Here is a 19,301-nt window from a genome sequence, read left to right as displayed (position 1 = left end):
GACTGCACTAAATAAAAATGCTTCTTTAACGTACTGTAAAAATAAAGATGTTTAGTTAGATTTATCATTCTTGTTACAAACACAAATTGATCCCTTGGACTATGCTACTGGCTCTGAAAGTATCTGAGGGATGGTTGCAGCCCACTATTTTCTGTAATTACTTCAACATTGTTTTATTTGCTAAAGAGCTAACTGGATTATTCCTTCTTTTCACTCCAAGGTTAATATATGGGGCACTTGATCATGCAGATATGGATTTTTGACTTTTACACTATATTCAAGCCATATTTTAATTTGGTATACTGAGAGGAATGGTTTGCTTATTATTTTCCATGAGTCACATCTAAACCTGTGAAAAGACATTTTTAAAACTAGTTCTACAAATAGCAACATGTGGTAATTGAAAGCCACCCCGCTCCCCAAATCCGCTCTTGATTGACTTGAGAACATTCAAAACCAGTGAGATTCGTTTCTGCAGCTTCATTCAACCATTGCAATGAGCAAATGAAACAATTGTTTTATTTGTAAGAGGAGATTATCCCTTGAAGGCAGATAGAAGGATACTGCCCACAGAACCCCATTTGCAGGCACAAAGAGCGCTTAGTCAATTTTTGGCAGTGATACTGAAGCTATTAGTTTTGGATATGAGTTCACTGATGTTCAGTACTGTAGATTTCCAGTTAGTTCATGAAGGGCCTTTAAAATTACACACAGAGCTTCATTAATTGCTTCAGAAAAGAAGCAACAAATATCAGGCCCTTAAAGTGTGTGTGCACAGAATGGCCATTGATTGCAGTGAATGTTCCCCACTGGAGAGCTGGTCCTGTGTCCTGGGAAGGCAATCACAGTTTGTACAGTGGTTGCATCAGCATTGCCTCAAAGTACAAGGGCTTCTGCAGGATCAGGCCCTGGTAGCTGTAATTTATTTTTTTTTTAATCTCTTTCATTTTCTTTCTTTAATTGTCTGTATACATGGTTTATATACATGTCCACACACATACATATAGATACATTCTTGATTCAGTGCATTAAAAGTTTAGCAGTGAGTGTGTTAAGTTAGAGGCCAATACAAGATGACAAAGTCAGGGTCCTTCAAAAGAAAAAAATAGAAATCCTGTTCTGTAGTCTTGAAGAGTTTGGGGTTTTTTTTCCATTTGATAGAATAGTGCCTGAACATTTGTTCTGCAATCAGCTATCCATAAAGGAGAATTTCCTATGCCTTCCTTGCAAACGGCACAACCTCATGTGATCCCTGATCACAACAAATTGATTTATTTAAATAAAAATAATGATCTTCTTTCTTTTCTCCAGCCCCAGCAGCAAAATCCCATGTAACCCCAATCAGCAAATTGATACAGTTATCTTCTTTTGCTCTCCTTTCTCCAACCCAAACAATACCACCCTGATCCCCAAGTAATAAGAAAATGATTTATGCAAACAAAAATAATTATCTTTCTTTGCTCTCCACCCTCTGACCGTATAATCTCAGAAGCTCCTTGTTTAACAAATTGATTTATTTAAATTAAACAAATAGTGATATCCTTTTGACCTCTGTGGAGCACCTCTGTGGCAGACTCCTACCACTGCAACCACCTTACCCAGATGCTTAGGAGGATGTGTTTTAAAATATAACAGCACTTCAAACTAACCTTGATACTTTGTGGCTCCTCTAATCAAAGCTCATGGAAGTTCTGTTCCTGAGAAATGAAATTAGGATGTATCATCTGAAAATTAGAAATAAGTTAAATGTCACTGGACCATCACTGGCAAAACTTTCAAGGAGCAAGAGGCAGAGTCCTGCTTGTCAGAGGTTTCACTGACATGATCTTGTTCCATGTTTGATAGTCCTGAAGGTGTATAAATACATATATATGTACGTGTTAGCTGTGTATTTTTTTCCTGCGCTGGCTTTATTTAAATTTGTATTTTCTGTGCTGTCCAACCAATGTCTGTTTTCTGCAGCTGCTACTTAAACAGTCATTTGGGCATTATACAGAATTACATAATTATATGTGCCATAAGCAAAAGTGCAAATAGTCCCACTTAGCACCTAATCAGATGATATCTGTTGTGAAATGCTGGCAAAGAAGCCAATAGATATGACTTACTTTGCTATTAGCTCTGCTCCTTTGGTGTATGGGTTGCAGCTGGAATTTGGCAGAGTTGGAAGAGGGATTAAGTGATAGTGGGGGCCTGAGTATATTGTCTACAGAAACATTATTTCCTCCACCAGTTTCTGTGATGTGCAGTGCTCAGAGCAGGACAGTGGTGTTAACCAGCCTCCCAGATTTTGAAATACTTTGGTTTTTTGCAGTTCATTCACACTCTGTGTCTGCTTTGGTTTCAGACCCACAGTGCTCTCTGACAGAAGACAGTGACACGATAGGAGTGGTGACACAAGGCTCTTACTGTTACAGTCAATAATTGATTCTTGTGGATGGATTGTGACTCCCTAAAGGTTGCAAAGAGAGGTAAGAACGATTGGACAGCTTCAAAAACATTGGTTCCTTCCAAAGTCAGAAAGTTTTTACTCCCTTGCATCATTCTCCTTCACGGTTTAGCACTCTTTGGGACTCTTCGGAAATACATGAGAAAATCATTAAAAGAGATTGTTTTTATTAACCAGGCATTTTCTTGCTTAATTTTTGGGTAATTTTGAGTGTTTTTTTTTTTTTAATGTTCAACACTGAATTGGGAATCACCATGTGAAAAAGCTGATTGTGTCCATTTTTGTTATTGTCACAAAGTCTACATGGGAAATTCAGATGAAAAGGAAACTGCAGTTGCAGAAACTGCTTCAGTTGCAAAGTAGAAATATAGATACCTCTGAAGTTTTCAAATCCCATCTTTTTTATTTTGTTAATTTGAAATTTAATTTTTATTCTTCCAAAATCCAAATAATTGAGGTCTTTGCATGTGAACACCTTTGGAGATATGATCTCAAAACATACTTGGATATTAGTTTCAGAATATTCTATTTCAAAGTTAAGTCCTTCCCATGCATTTTAATTACCTTTACTCCTGACTTGCACAAGTAAAATGAGGTGAGACTCACGCTATAACATTATGCAAAATGCTCCCATAAAAAAAATATAATAATCTTGTTCTGAAATTATACCTGGACGATTATTAGAGCTGCAGCCTTTAAAAAATTCAGCCACTGTCTATTGTCTTGCCAGAGAGGCAAGTATTTCTACAGATGGCTTGGAATTAGTAGAACATGAAATAATGTCAATGGTACTGGTAAGAGGATTAACCAGTAGTTCTGATGGTATTGAACGGTTTGCAGAGACCATATTAAACAGCCACATCAGTCCACAGGTCAGCCCTGCAGTTCTTCAGCTAAGCAAACACAGATGTAGGACTCCCTTTCATGGCCATCATTTCATGCCTTTGACATATGTTAGGCTCTTGGGGCTCTGTGGCATATTTACAGCCTGAACATTAAAGATTCCTTTCTTTAGATCCTTAGTGGACACTGATGTCTAAGTCAGCAGCAAAAGGAAAAGCAGGAGCCCAGGACACTGGGGATGGACCCCAACAGCACGTATCAGTGAGGAATTAAGCTGCTAGGAAGTTCCCTGATGAAATCCTGGGGCTTTTTTCAGTTGCTGACAAAAATTCTTCTTGAAAATCCAGTCAGTTTTAAATCTCTTTTTCGCTCGGGTTGATCTTGTCTGTGTTTTGCCAAAGCTGCCTATGAAGTCGCAGTGGTTGAGTTTCACAGGGTGAGAGGGTTCAGCTCATGGCAGCACTGCCAGGCCTCTGTGCTTGTTCAAAGTTTCTGCAAATCTGCTGGGACTACAAATTGGCCAGAAGAAACGGAGGGAACAGTCTGTCTTACAATATTGCTGCTCCTTTTCTGTTCCAACAGAAGCTTTGGCTCTTCTTTATTATTTTCCTCAATTTTTTATTTCTCTGAAACTAGGAGTCAGAAATAAAAAAAAAAAATAAATAGTACAAATATGTGATGAACAGGTATCTTTTAGATATACAAAATACATACTTATATATGTCTAGTGAGAACAGGGTGGGACAGGTTCATCTTGTTCATCTGAATAGTTTTACCTGTCTCAATCCTGAAAACTTGTCAGTTTTCAGATAAAGATATAGGTGTAGAAATACCATGTTCAAAGAATTCCTGAATGCAAAGGTTGCTGACAAAGAATTTGTATGGAAAGAAGATAAATTGAGTGATAAAATACAGAGCTTTTGCTCAATAATTACTTAATATGGTGCAAATTTTAAGTGAAATTTCCAGGATACAGCTGCTCCACTTGTAGCCACTTCTTCCTGAAAGAGGAAATAAACACTCAGCCAGAGAGTGTAACAATGAATTACATTCAACCTAGAAGTGCTTTAGCATGTCTTCAAGAGCTGCTGCCTGCTTCAGTGATGGATTATAAATTTGCATGGAATCCCACAGGCATGACAAGGTATTTATGGAGTGTTCTGATTGCTTGGACACTCCCAACAAATATACAGTCAGAGCAGAAATCAGAGTATCACTGTCTCCCACTTTATTTATTTCTATTTAGCGAGTGCTGGAATATTACAAACCACCAAGCATAGCTGTAGCTGGAATATACTTTCCAAAGCTTATTTACAGTAGCTCTCACTCACAACGGTAATGGTAAATTACTCCATAAGTAGTTCCATTGATTTCAAGAGATCCATTAGAGAAATTCCACTCCTTGTACAGCTGAGTGTATCTTGCTTTGGTCCCATGGTTGAAATGAAGAAAGAGCTCCTTTACTGCTGTGTTCTTAAATGCATCAACAGTTTGAAAAAAGCCCTACACCAAACCCTCCCCCAAAAGCTCATAATACTGCAAAATACTGATGAGGCTGGAGGGATAAGGTTTTGCAATATTTTATTTCCTTGCAGAAGCAGTGATACATGTTCTTCAGTTATACATAGATGAATGTTCGTTCCATGTGCTGTTTTCAGCTGTGCACTTACACCAGCCCAAAATCCCAAAGAGGAAAGTAAAAGCTGAGATTCACATCAGTAGCAGAGAACATCAGGTGATGTTGATTTAAAGAAAACATTAATCAATCCAGATTTGCTTGGAACAGGGCCCAGGTTCACTCAACAGGTTGGTGAACCTTAGCAAATGTTTCTGTGAATCTGTTCTGTGTTTTGACTTTGTAACGTGATCTGAAATCATCTGAGTTTCATGTGGTTTTGTTGTGCACGTTTGGAACGCTCGTGGGGCGAATCCAGGGAAAGACAGAGGTGCTAAATTTTGCATGACGTGGTAAGGTAAGAAGTGTTTCACTCTTCCTGACACTCCCTGACACCAGAGTGAACAACAGTTGATGCTGTCAGCACAGTTTTAAAAGAGGAGACAATCACTGTCTGTCAGGCTCCTTGTGTCTCCAGGAGTCTTTATTTTGGAGCCAACAGACAGTCTTCAAATCATATCCTAAAAACCCTATCATGAGTTTTGGACTGTTATATTCCTTTTCTCTGTCTCTGGTAAATGTCAAAAGTTTTACTGCATAGGCAGGTACTGGAGTTGTGAACAGTATGTTATGTTTCTTGATGTATATTGGTTTGAAGAAGTTTTATAGTGCTTCTAAAAATTAGGTTTTTATGTTGAGTCTGTGGATGAACAACTTGTGTTTTAACTTTATGCAGTTTGTATCTGAATTCATAAAAAGGTGTACTCAGCCTCCATAGCTGGATATAAAGTATTTAAGATCCATCTACACCAATCAGGTAAAAAATATGATGAGGTGACACTTTCTATTAATTTTATTTTTAGTCCAAACTAGAGCCCAGAGCAATAAAGATGTGAGACACTCTGCACGAAAAACAAAATCTAATTCATCAGAGGATGCCAAATTTTTCATTCTGTTTCAGGGTGAGCAACAGAGTTTTGCTGGAGCTGAGATTTTGGAGACAAAGGCAGGTGGGAGGAGCTGTTTATTTTTTTACACTGATTCACTGCCTCATAATTGAGACATATTTGTGGATCAGTGAGATGATAGGGAGCTTCGAGAAAAAGAGGCCAGTGAGTGTAGCTTAGTGGCCTGGCATATATACAAGGTCAGAGTACATAATTTAACTGTTTCTTCTGGCCTTAAACCTGAGAAAACTCAAAGAAAAAAATCAAAGTCTTCAGAGGTTGTAGGTGAGAAAAAAATGTAGCAGGCTGGGGTGTCCTTTAATGCCCCTGAGTTCAGCATTCCTTGGCACATCAAGCAGACTGGGGTACAGCCACAGATGGAATGGTCCTGCCAGTCCATTCAGAAGTACATTAGGAAGGAAGAGCAGCTGCCAGTAATCTTCAGGTTTAAATTGATCTCTTTCTTCTCCTCTGGAAGAGTTCTGTTTGCACCCGCCTCATATCATTGCATTTTTCCACTAAGGTTGTCTCACTTATTTAACTTGACACAGGGAGCCCCCTCTGAGGTCTTTGAGATTCCAGCCAGCATTGGAAGTGACAGCCCAGATAAGGCAGGTAATCATATCAGACCTTGGGGGACCACACTGACTACTTTTTAATTGATAATTCCAAGTTTCTGTAATAAATTTATTTCTTAATTATATACATCATGTCATACATGGTAGCTAATGATTACCACTAGTTTAATTCTGCAGCCTTCAAGACATCCTTCTCCCTACCATATAATCATAATTTTCCTTCCAAATTAAGATTTCCTCAGAAAGAAAATGAACAAAACCTGCACATTAAATCCAATTCCTTCCAAATAAAATAAAATTAGGTAAATTTAAGATACTAAGTAAAAGAAAGTGATTTTAATTAGTGGATAATTTCAGGAAGATCATAAAACATTTAAATAACACTGAAGTTATGTATATTTAAGCAGTTTTATGGAGAATTAAAGTCTTAAATGGTAAATTTCAAATGTAAATACAAAAGTCGATGCAAGAATGTTAATTGCTTTTCCTAAGTTTCTCACATGGCCTAGATGTTATGGGAGGTATCCAGAATTACATTCATAGTAATAATGTGCCCAATTCAAAGCTTATTAAAGTCCTTGGAATTTTTCCATGGATTTTAGCAGTCATTGTATGAACACAACAAATGCTTTTCAATGTCTAACTTCCAGTACTGAGGAAGTCACTTATATATCAAAGTTATGTATGTGATGTCAGTATTCCTACATAATGGTAAATTTTTTGTTCAAAATTCCTTTTAATAGCCAAGAAATTTAAACTGACCTTGAGAACTTATCCAGTTACCTCTTTAACAAATCAAATTACATTTTTACAACAGACATTTTACACCAGCAGATTAGTTTATATAAAAGAAAATGTATACACCAGGAGAAGCTGCTACAATTAGACAACAAAAATGTGCCAACAAATTGAATTATCAAGAATGTAAATTCCCCCATGCCTATCTGTAGGTCAGCAATACTCTTACATTAGTTTTGACTTAAATAGATCAAATTAAAACTTAATTTTACAGTTTGATAATAATGAAATGCGTAAGGCTTGAAAATAATGAAATTAAAATCAGAAGTTGTAAGGCTGAAAAGTTGTGATGTATATATTTTCTAAATTCCTCATTGTAAACGCCATGGAAATAATATGCTGTTGGAAGAATGAGCACACAGTGTAGTCCTCAGCAGTTTTCCTTGATTCCCTGAAAACATTTGGTCTTTTGTGAGAGCCTGGAAGAACCACAGGCACATCTCTCCCATGGCAGTGTCAAAATGCAGATGGAAGCAGTAGCTTTCCATGCAGGCTTTTTATTCCATGAAGACATAGAAATCACATTGCAGGGACACCAGCAGTCAAAAAAAGAAGTGTGAATGCTGTCACTGGAGTCTCCTTGTGACTAAATTGTTGGCATGTGTGAGGGAAAAGTACCTCAAGGGACTGGTAGTTCTTAGTGCCCAAAAAAAAATCCAAAAGAAACTTTTTTTTTTTTTTTTTTTTTTCATCTGGAGAAGATTTTCCAGGGAAAGCTGTCCTGGTGCAGATGGGAGGTGAGGCAGTGCCTGCATCTCCTGTTCTCCAGTGCCTGCTGGAGGTGATGCCAACCTCAAAGGCTGTCCTGAGCCTCCATGGGCATGTCCAGAGGGACATGGCAGGAGTTCAGCCTCCTGGAGAAGCCACCGTGCCTGTCTATGTGAGAGCAGGGCTGCAGGCAGCAGAAACCTGGTCTTTGCTTTCTCTTCAAAGCATTTAACATCCCCCTTCCGCACAGTCCGAGGCACACGATCCAGGATGTTGCTGTGCCTCTGTTTCTTCAGCTGTTGCATGGGGATATTATTATGCTCTTGTCTCAGATGCTGAGAGGGTTAATTAATTATGTTTATGAAACCCTTTGAGATTCTCAGATGAAAGGTGGCTTTGGAATTGTTAGGTGTTATTATAAGAAAAAGAGAATGATTTTATAGCTTTATGTTAATGGTTAACATCTGCACCACAAAACCTGCTTGATCACATAAAGATTCTGCTAAGCATTTAATTCTAATTTGCAGGCTGATGCATATTCATTTTATTTAGAAGATTAATTTAGTCATCAAAGGTTAATCTGCCTCGGGTTTGTAATTAGACAGAGCAGTGACTTGGTGTCTCTGGGCTCACCTGGGCTGCATGGGGTTTTCTGAGTGGGCAGGGCTCTGTGACCAGTTTTCACTTCCAGGTGGTGCTCAGAGGAAGCTTAATTTTTGTAGAAATGGAGAGTGGTAAAAGCCTTGGCCAGTTTGAAGATTAAAAATGAAAGGAGAGGCACAAGCCAATGAACAGTCAATATAGTGAATCTTAGAATGCTGCTTTAATTCACCCCTGGCAGGTTTACTCAATGCGATGTCAGGGGAATAAGCAAGGGATTTTTTTTATATGTATATGTAAAACTGATTTAGCAGATTTCACAATCTTTAATCGTGCCCCTCTTTCAAAATTACTGATTAGCAGTCTGCAGAAAGTTTCTGAAATTAAAAACTGAGGCTTTTTACTGAAAATCTCAGATTTTAACTTTTAGCTCCTTTTAGGAGATGTTGTTAAAAGGTCATAAAATGTGACCTGTAGTTGCTTGTTGCCCTGAAAATGAATCCTTTTGTGCTTCAGTTTGGCTCCTTTAATTAGAAGTCACAAAAGAAAATGTGGTCCTTGTAGTGAACAAAAATCATGTTTCCTTTGCAGGTACACCAGAAGGCATCTTTAATTACTGTTTATAAAGCTGGCTGTTCCTAAGTGTGAAGGATTATTAGTGCCAGGGTATTGTCTTTTGAAGTGAGGAAGAGCAGTGGCTGCCTCTGTCATGTTCTCATGGCTTCCCCTTTGTGCAGCAGAGGGGAGGATGGTATCAGAGGCTGTGTGCTGTGCCTCTGAGCCTCAGCACAGTGTGAGGCAGCCAGGTGGCCTCCAAAAATTGGGGGGTGGGACACTGTGGGAATCCAGGGCTTCCCTCTGGCTGCCCTGGCAGGTCTGGGACCCTGGCAGGGGTCAGGAACCCCCCTGGACAGAGCCCCCAGAGACACTGTCTGTGATCTCTGTCCATGGAAAAGGGTTTTCAGTCTTACAGGATGAATTACAAGCTCTGAGTGTCTGATATATGTAATAATTAAGTGTGGCACAGGTGCAAAAGTAAAATTTTAGGATTCTAGATGAGGGGTCCAAAGGGGACAAGGTGGAGGAAATTGGGTGTGCCTTGTCCTTTTTCTCCTTCTTCATGCCCTCCATGTCTCACTGTGGTGTTGGCATTTTTCTGTTGGTTCAGGCTGGGGACACACTGTTCAACGTAGGTGACAGATATTGGCACGTTCTTGTAAATCCAGCCCAGGGAGTTTCTGGTATTTAATGTTTGTCACATCCCACTGAGGGCAGAGCCCCACACGCTGCCCTGCAGGACAGAGCTGGGCAGGGCAGCAGAACATGTTAGAGATAAACAGAATAAACAACCTTGAAACCAGCACAGAGGAATTATGACTTCTTCTTTGGCAGGGGCAGAAAGACAGAGACTTTCTACAATCTGGGAATCATCAATACCTCAGATTCCGACAGGACACCAGGGTGGCTGGGACGAGCCCATCCTCACTCTCAGTGTGATGGGGCTGTCAGAGGGCAGCTCTGTGCCTCGGGGATGAAGCTCACCCAGGGCAGGACGTGGGGAGCTCGGTATGGGAGTAGAGCTGGGAAATGGCAGAGGAAAACCTCGCAGATGGAAAATTTGTCACAAAAGTAGCGCTTTGCCCAACGTGAAATCAATACGTGCTGCAAAGTAAGCACTGTAAATGAAAATCATGATACTAGAATTTAGGAATTTGGCCAAAGCTTTACATTTCATCGCAGCTTGGCTTTGGTTGAGTTTAGAATCCAGATTCCATAGGGGTGGTTGCTCTTTTTCCCTAGCACAGCACTCACATCTCTATTATGATTTGCCAATTTTCCCCTCCTCTTTCTGGTGCAGAACCTCAGAAGCATCCAAAAAGGGATTTTGGAGACCATAAACAGTTCTTAATTGAGAACAGCCCAGAATCAAGTTAAGTGATAGCTTGACTACCAGAATATAAATGAAACTCTTTTATTAAAGCATTGTATTTCAATTATTATGAAGAACAAGTGGCCCAACTGAAAAAGCTTTTAACATAGCAGTTATTTGCTTGATAGCTGATAAGTTAATTTTGGATGGATGATTACAGCTATTGCTTCTTGTCTTTTGACTTTCATTTTTACTTGATCTAATGACTGTTTACTGATTTTCATTTGGACTCATGGTGAACTTCTAATTCAATTGGTAATAAATTCAGATTGGTTGAAGCCTGTTATTGCAATCAGTTTTCCTAGTTCCAGTTTAAAAGGCCAATGGAGTTTTTGCTGGTGTTTTGAAGGAAGTTGGAACTGTTTTGAAACTGATGATTTGCAAAGCTGTTTGCAGGCTGACCAATTGATAATGAACAGTAAACACTTCTCTGTTCTTTACAAGAAGGATAACCAGCCATGCAATGAGAGTACATGATGGCAATTCACTAAAACTGGGGAAAAAAACCCCAAACAGCCAGAGCAGGTGTCACTCTAGTCAAGTACTGAAAAATAATGTCCCCCTTGCATTGTTCAAGCCCTTCATTTGTAGCCAAGAGACTGAGGGGGGAATTAGACATGTGTTTGCTGCAGATTTTAGACTGTTTATGCTGTTTTAGTTCTCTCCTCAACCTGAACCTTTAGTGTCTTCACTTGCATCTTAATCCTGAGCTGATTTGTCTGAATGGTAGACAGGTACCACTGAAATGTGGATCGTGAGCTTCATCTGTCTTCCCTGCTGCTGTCTCATTGACTTCAGTGAGCTTCCAGAGGAATGAGTCTGGCCCACAAGAGGATGTGAACTGTCAAGAAGATAAACCTCTTTCTCATCCATTTGAAATGTTTGTGGGAAAGAATGCCCTAAATATTTAGCAGCTTGTGTAATTTGAGAGGCAATGCAGGGTTTTTTTTAATTTTATTTTTCTCCCTACCTTTCCATTTTCTTTATTAAATAGAGGAAAACCTTGCCTTAGGCCCAGTGTGATTATGACAGGGAAAAAATATCTGCCAGAATCTCTATTACTGCTCAGGCCTGTATATATTGTTATTGCTCTTGTATTTGTAATAGCAAAAAGTGACTATGTAGTTTATGAAAAATCCTATTTGCAGAAAAATACCCTCCTCCCCCCAACTTTTCCAAAGGCAGCACAGTGTGTGAAGAATCCAGGAGCATTTGTGTTGGTTCTGTCAATGCAGCAGGGCTCGAAGCAGCATGGATGTAAGTGCTGGGCATGTGTGCATTGAGTGATGCAGCTCCTGAAAACAGGAGGGAACAGAGATGTTTTAAGCTGGTTTAGCTTCCTCTCCTTTGCATTTTTGGGAGGCAGTGCAGCTGCACAGAGAACATCACTCAAATCTACTGCAGCCCAGCCTGGTTTCTGGTGGACAGAAGAACTAATGTGGGACTTCAGTGCTGCAAACTTTGTATGTCCCCACTGGGGTCACCTATTTAAGCACTTCCAAAAGGCAGCCAAAGTGATTGCTTGCTTCAAAGATCTTGCCCCTTCCTATTTCAGCTGCAGGGAGCTGAGTCAGGCTTGGGTGGAGGGGGGGAGATCCTCCACCCAGATTGCCAGCTCAAGCTTGCCAGGGCTTTATCTCGTGTTCTTGGGCAACACGTTAGAAGTTCTGCACTGGAAGAGGTCTTAGAGAAAAGCACAGTCCACCACCACCATGCACCAGTGCCTGGCTGCTGCCTCTTCGGTCCTGAATGGAAAGACACCCATGTCTGTGCTGTAATGGAGCTGGTTTACATTTCACATGTGAAAGGGATGGCACAAGGTTCATGAATAATGCTGAGCATGGGAATATTCTCTCTGGGAGTGGGGCCATCCGTGTGTGTGCACAGTTGCAAATTCCCAGCCTGAGTGAACATGTAAAAAGTCACATTTATGCACCATTAAATTTACATGATACTGTCCACAAAATCAACATTTCGGAGCTTTTAGACTATCCATAGCATTTCTCCTCTGTGCAGGGTGACTCTGAAACAGATTCTCCTTGACTGGGATATCTAGGCAGCAGGTCCCTGGCAGTGTATCTTTTTCCCCAAGAGCTGTGCCAGCTCCAAGACTGGTTGCTGGTACCTTCAAAGGATGAGAAGTTGGCACCTCCTTTGGCTCCTGTGCAACCAAGTGCTCTTCTTTCCCAGCAGAAAGATCTCTGTTTTCTGCCTTTGCCCTCGCCTAGGGCTGAGCTGTCTTTATCACATTTACCCTGTGGGCACAGGAAGTGATATTATATAAGAAATAATTTTGCAACCCTATTTCTACTAATCATTGCCACTCCTACTGTAATAACAGACAGATGCAACACACACGATTCATGTTTCTATTATTTTTTGCTACAGTTTGCATGTGTTTTCCATTTAATTACAGTATATGAATTTCATCTCTCATTTTTTCCCTTCTTGCATTTAAAATTGAATTTGATATCTGTGATATATAGATAGGCCTGTGGTAAATTGATGCAGTGTTCACTCTTAAGTCTGTCTCTGCAAATCTCTTAAGTGCTCTGAATACTTTCCAGTTTTGTTGGTGATGCAATAGCATCTGGGATAGTATTGGAGTAGTTTCTGCACAGGGCAGAGGAGTAGCTTGAACATTTAAAGAAACTTTGCTTAACAACAGTACCAACACCAAAACCAATCACAACCATTTTTAGTTGCACCTTTATTGCACCAAAACATATTGCAATGGAATTTGCAGGAGGAGAAAACAGAGGTACTGTTCTGTGATGACCAGGATACCATCAACAGGATAGTGACAGCACTGAAATAGGAACCAGATTTTTGTGACTGGCCTACTCAGTGGGAAACATAACAATTCAGGCTTGAAGATTCTGTGGTGTGCTACTTGTCAGATCCTTTCTTTATCAACCTGTATTTCCATGTTTGAATTGAGCATGTTGTAAAACTTGAGAAAGGAGATTTCAGTCCAAGTTTTACATGAAAGAGGCCAGCGGAACTAGAGGGAAACAAAGAAACATTGCTAAATGCTTGTTCCTACATTAAAATAAAGTTAGTGGAAATCTTACTAACAGTGGGCTCTGCCTCATCTGTAACTTCCTGTGTGTTTCAGAAAGAGTTGAATTATCCTGCTACTTACCAAGAGGAGAAAAACAGCATAAGAGCACTGGTTAATGGGTGTGCTTTGGATTCACACTGGATCCTGGGAGCAGAATTGTTCCCTGTGGATGTACAAATATCATGGTAACTCCCCTCAGGTAATACTGAAGTCTTGTTTTTTAACTAAAGTGCAATGTCTGATTGCAGTGTGTTCTACAGATTGGTCAATCAACTGCAAATGACATTATTTAAAAAAAATGGGTAGATGCTTACTTAGTCCACACATAGCCCAAAGAAGCTTTGAAGGCTTTATGCGCTCTATTGAGTAAATAACTATAAATAAAACAGACTATTAAAACATCTTGAAATGTGCATTATGCCATCAAGCGATGCTGTTTGAAAAGAGCTGTGGTGTTTGGGAAAAAATAAACATTTTCAACAACTGTCCAAATACATATTTACACATAGTTTATGGTGTACAAAAGATATGTCTGTGACAACTCTTGGGCCCCAAAAAGTTTTATTAATTATTCTTTGAATTAAGTATTTTTGGTCACTTAAATGCTGCAAGTAGACAGGAGACAGTTAATCATAGGGAGAAATGCTGATTTCAAGTGAACTTGCAGTTTACTTCTCTCACAACCTTTAGTAGCAAATGGCAAAATATTGATATGGGGTATATGGAATAGACCTGTGTGGGGAGAGGACAGAGAACTGTAGTTCATACAGGCTTTTAGTACATGTTTGTTCAGCTGGGTGAATAAAGAGACATTTCTCTTAGTGAGAGCTCTCCTGGCCAGTTCCAGCTGGAAATGACCAGCACTAGGGCTATTACCACTGAAGTGTTTTTTTATTACTTGTTATGCCATCTAGGACCTGCAGATATTTTGGTATTCTGAATTCCCTAGACACCCAGTATTAGATATTTCAGTGTCCTAATTCCTGTTCAGTCGATGAGGAGCAGAGCCTGTGGGCTTCTGTCTTCATTGTTTAATGAAGGGTACAGTGTGATGCTTGGGAGACAAAATTTCTTTAGATAAGAAGCTTCAGAGTAGGGACCTTACTTTCCTGCTTGCCTGTGATGTTATCAAGCAATAATCCTTGTTAAGTAAGGATTAATGTTCAAACATGATCATGCTGATGAAATGGCTTTTTTGGCTGCAGAGGAGACCTGGCAGAGTCTCCTTTTGCCTGCCTCTGGATGGTTTTATAGACCTGGTTCACATGAGCCACTTTTCCTGTAGGTGAGGTGGGGGATCATCAGCTTCTCCCACTGCCACTGAGGAGCATCTTGGGCTGGGATCTCACCTGCATCTAAGAATAATGCCTTACAAAAGCATCCTTCAGTTGTAAAGCTCTGAAACCAAGTTCTCTGTCAGCTCTAAAGTTGTTTCGGATTTCATCAGCTTGTTTTATCACATGCTAGAGAGTGCCAGTGTTAAGAAGACTTGTCTTAAGCAATCCTCTTAGTGTTCCTGAGAGAGATGGTTATATTTTAAATATAGTGAGTCAATCTGTTGTCCATCTCTTATGGACAACTTGATCAGACCCCATGGGGCAAAGTTAATGGAGTCTTGTAATATCTAAAAAGCCCCTTTAGCAGCAGCACTGTTTCTTTTTTGGTTGTACTGCTTATTTGCTAATTCCCATCTCATTGCAAAACTTTCTAGGTACTCTGATTTCGTTATCTGACTTGTTAGGAGTGAACATGGCCCTTAAGGACTCCTCTATTTTTGGACAGTTGTCAATTTTACCAATTAAAAGAACGCCTTTGGATGGTTATCAGAAGCTGGAGCTGAAAACATGTTTGCAATTACTGATGACATAGCTGTTTCTATTTGCTGCTCTCTCTTTTAATTCCCAAAAGTGATATTTTTTTTGGCAGTAGATATGAGAAAATATGTCACTGTGTATAATTACAAAATGCTGTTCGTTTCTGTCTTGTAACTGTGGGGGGTTAGTTGGTACAACACATTTGGTTCATTCTTGGCTCACTCAACTGCATGACACACATTTAAGTGTATTATTAATTGTCATGTTAATATTCATTGCCATGTTAATTTCCATGGAATCATATAATTCTGCATGCCTCCAAATTTACATTCAAGGGTATATGCAAGCATAAAAAACCCCCACTGAATGGTTTCCTAGAACATTGTAATAAGCCTTAAATAAAATCACCTAATGAACATTTACCTCTAGGACACCTGGATTTTTTCAGCAGACTTTGACCCCACCATGATCATGGCTACAAAACAAGATTCATCCCTGGGCATGGGCTTTGTACAAAGCTGCTTTAAATGTTCATTGTGCTCTAAACCAGGTTCAAAATACAAATCCACAGTACTGGCTTTAATTTCCTAGGTTGCATCTGCCATCTTATCAGAGCAATCTGACTGCACAGTCCACTGAAGAAGCTGCATAATATTTTCAGTGGCCTGGATTTTTCACTTGATATACAACCAATATATGAATAGCTCTAGAAGTGTCTGTGAATTCTTCAGAAAATGGTTTTGCAAGAGAAAGTTCTAGTAGAAACAATAACTTAGGAAGAGCAAATCTGTGACAATAAGAGGTGAACCTCAAATAACTTGTCTGGGAATTTAAAAGAAAAGGATTGATACAAATATTTTGAGGAGCACAGAGTCCTCAGATCAGTAAGATTTTTTCATTGGTTTTGAATGTGTATCAGACTTCCAGTGCATGTTGGCTATATAAAAGAAAAGAGGGCACATAATGTCTGAAGTGCTCTGTTTTTCCAGAAAATAGTCCCATCTAAGAAAAAACTTGTCCATTTTTGAGGCATTAGTTACAAGGTGAGTTCACCTGCTGCAGTTTGAAGATGGGTGGGTTCTTTTCTCTAATCCTGGTGAAGTTTTGAGAGGTTTCAGATATGTTCTTTATCCACTTTTACTTCTCTTTCTCAGAGGGCTCCCAGGCTCAGGCAGAGGAGAGGGTGGCTGTGGCTCCTTGCCTCGGCTGGGGGTTGTCACTCTGAGCAGGCAGAAGGCCATGGCACGAAACCAGGGTGGGGTCACAGCACTGGAAATTTTATTGTAGCGTAAAAATAGCTCCCTGCCAAAGTCCTCACAGAGGAATGTATTTCAAGGTCAGCTACACTCCACAATCATCTCAAAACACGCTTGTAAATAAATTGTATGGGCTTAGCTCTGCTGTCATTGACATTTCCCCCCGAGTAAATGCCATGCCTGCTGTGGAGAAAATTCCACTGACTGAGAGCCCCACACCTGAGCAGGCTTAGAGCTTCCCTTCCCAGCTGGGATTTGGTAATCTCAGTTCTAGGTGGCAGCAAAGCCCTGCTCAAACCCTCTGAGCTGTCTGGGGTACACCTGCCCTGGGTAATGGAGAGCAGAGGTACCTGAGCCACTGCCAGGCAGGGAAAACCAGGGTTCCAACAGGTCCCTGCTGCTGCTGCTGGGGCCAAGCAGGGCTCTGGGGACAGCTGCCTCTCAGATTCAGCCTGGTTGTTTGGCCAGGAGTTGCTTATTTTCCTGTGCTGCAGCTGCACTTCCCAGGGTGGAACTCTGCTGCTCCAGTGTCTTTCTGTCTGGTGACAGTGTAGGTAGTTTCAGGCACAGGTGAACTCTTTCCAATCATTTGTGTATTTGCCATCAACAGCCAGCTGTGCTCTCATAAGAAACACCAGCACACTGTATTATTATTATTATTATTATTATTATTATTATTATTATTATTTAGTCAGCAGCTTGTATTCAGAAGTCATAAGTCATGTTTTAGGATAACAGACCTGCTTGAACACAGACATTTGGAAGTGTGAATGAATATAATGATAATATGTCAGGATAGATGTTTTGGAACTTCTTTCTAAACAGAAATTAATGTTTTATCTGAAAATAGTAATGGAAAAAAAAATTGTGTAGTCTAGCAAAGTATATAATTTAGACTTGATGATAGAATAATTGTTTTCCATCAAGCAAACCAAAGAAGAATCCATAATAAAATTTTACAAGTTAGCTGCCACCAAGAATAAACTCAAGAGCACTATATGAAATGAATTGTGTGTTTTAACTGAATCTTCTCTCAGGACAATAACTCTAATGTAGAGCCAAGGTCTGAAGAGGTCACCTGCAGAAAACCCTCCTGGGGCATTTCAGAGGAGAAAGGAAATATTCTTCTCCCTGTCAGGTTCACTTCGTGCCCTAATATGTCTGAGGATGTGCATTGAAAACATAATCCACAGCCACCATTCTGAGTGGGGGTTTAGATAACAAGGGTCATTAAGAAATCTCTGAGGATGACAAACTTAACCCTCTGTGAACTTAAGGACCATATCATGCTACTAATGCAAAGAGTAAGTCTGGTTGATTGTAATTGTGACTGAACTAAAATGTCACTTACCATTAAGATCAATCTCTCTTTTTTTTTTAAGAATTCCAGCATTTCTCTAAAAATATGTGTAAGATCATAACTGGCATCTATTGAACATAGTGTGCCCTGCTCCTTTCCAGTGCTACGTGAGAGAACATCTGGATTTCCATGTGTTTCCAAATGTTTGCCATATCTCACATTGTGTTTGCAGGACCAGGGTGTGGCAATTCAGTGCAGCATCCCGAATTAAAATAATTATTGAGAAACCTCTACAGTTGTCATCACAAGTAACTCCACAACTTTGCTCAGGCCCCTCGGGTGAACCAGGGTGTATCGCGACTCTTCCCGCGCCCGAAGGATGACGTGTGCTCCTGAGGAATGTGCAGCACTCCTGGCTCTGGGGTAAGAACCAGGGGTAGTGCTGGGCTCTCATGCTGCCCCTCAGCTGGCTGTGCTGGGGGGAAATGCTCCAAAGCTGTTCTCAGGAATTCCCATGTTAGCTGTGTGGGAATGTCAGCACATTCACATGTTTGGGTGGTTGGGCACTGGAACAGGATCCCCAGAAAGTGTTTGGACAAACTCTCAGGCACATGTGGGATTGTTGGGGTGTTCTGTGCAGGGCCAGGAGTTGGACATGATCCTTGTGGGTCCCTCCCAGATCAGCCTGTTTTGTGATTCCGTGATTCCATGATTCTGTGATTCCGTGATTCTGTGTGCCATATACAAGGGAGAGAGTTTGAAGTTGCCCCGCCAGTGGCAGTGTGAAAGATTCCTGACTGTTGGCACTATAAAAATCATTCCCTAAGCATTCTCAGACCTTTAAAACAATGGCCCAATTTATGCCTGAATGAAGCAAAGATGCCACTTCAATTGCCCTTGCCCAAATCCCCATGCTCTGTCCTACAGGCATGCCTTTGAGCCTGGAGCCTCGTGTGAAATTTTACAGCTCCATTATTAGGATGTCATCAATTTGAACAATTACAAATTACAATGATATTAAAATAACCAAGCAGCACTAGCTAAAAGCCAGCTAGTGAGAATTAGCACATTCCTTGCTCTCCAGTCATGTTGGGGCTCCTTGTTTGGTTTCTCTGTCCCTTGTCTTGCATCAGGGAGTCAGGGTGTCAAAGTTCTCATTTGCATTTTAGCTTCCTTAACTCCTAAAAGTGAAGGAACTTGGCTAAGCATAGAGTTTCAGTATATTGTGTTTGCTTAAGGGGATTTAGGTGCTTACAGAAAATGCTGGGTAGATAGAAACTAACTATAAGGATTATGGGTGAATTTTATTTAGCTATACTTCTCAGTTCCATTCAATGAGGCTTTTTTGATTTCTAAGCTGTAGATGTCTTTTGTTCTAAGTAAAAAAAAAAATTAAAAT

The 19,301-nt window shown here is 40.1% G+C and overlaps 1 long non-coding RNA gene across 1 annotated transcript; it reads left to right on the top strand.

Annotated features, from left to right (window-relative positions):
- The first annotated feature begins 2,424 nt into the window (after positions 1–2,424).
- LOC110476339 (uncharacterized) lies at positions 2,425–18,282 on the top strand. The gene is made up of 3 exons (XR_013340735.1): positions 2,425–2,471; positions 13,587–13,731; positions 18,233–18,282. It is a non-coding gene; the product is annotated as an uncharacterized LOC110476339 (long non-coding RNA).
- The last annotated feature ends 1,019 nt before the right edge of the window (positions 18,283–19,301 follow it).

This window comes from Lonchura striata, chromosome 13 (assembly GCF_046129695.1).
Source record: "Lonchura striata isolate bLonStr1 chromosome 13, bLonStr1.mat, whole genome shotgun sequence".
NCBI classification, from domain to species: Eukaryota; Metazoa; Chordata; class Aves; order Passeriformes; family Estrildidae; genus Lonchura; species Lonchura striata.
Note: the sequence above shows the minus strand (reverse complement) of the source record. Positions and strands in the feature narration are given on the sequence as shown.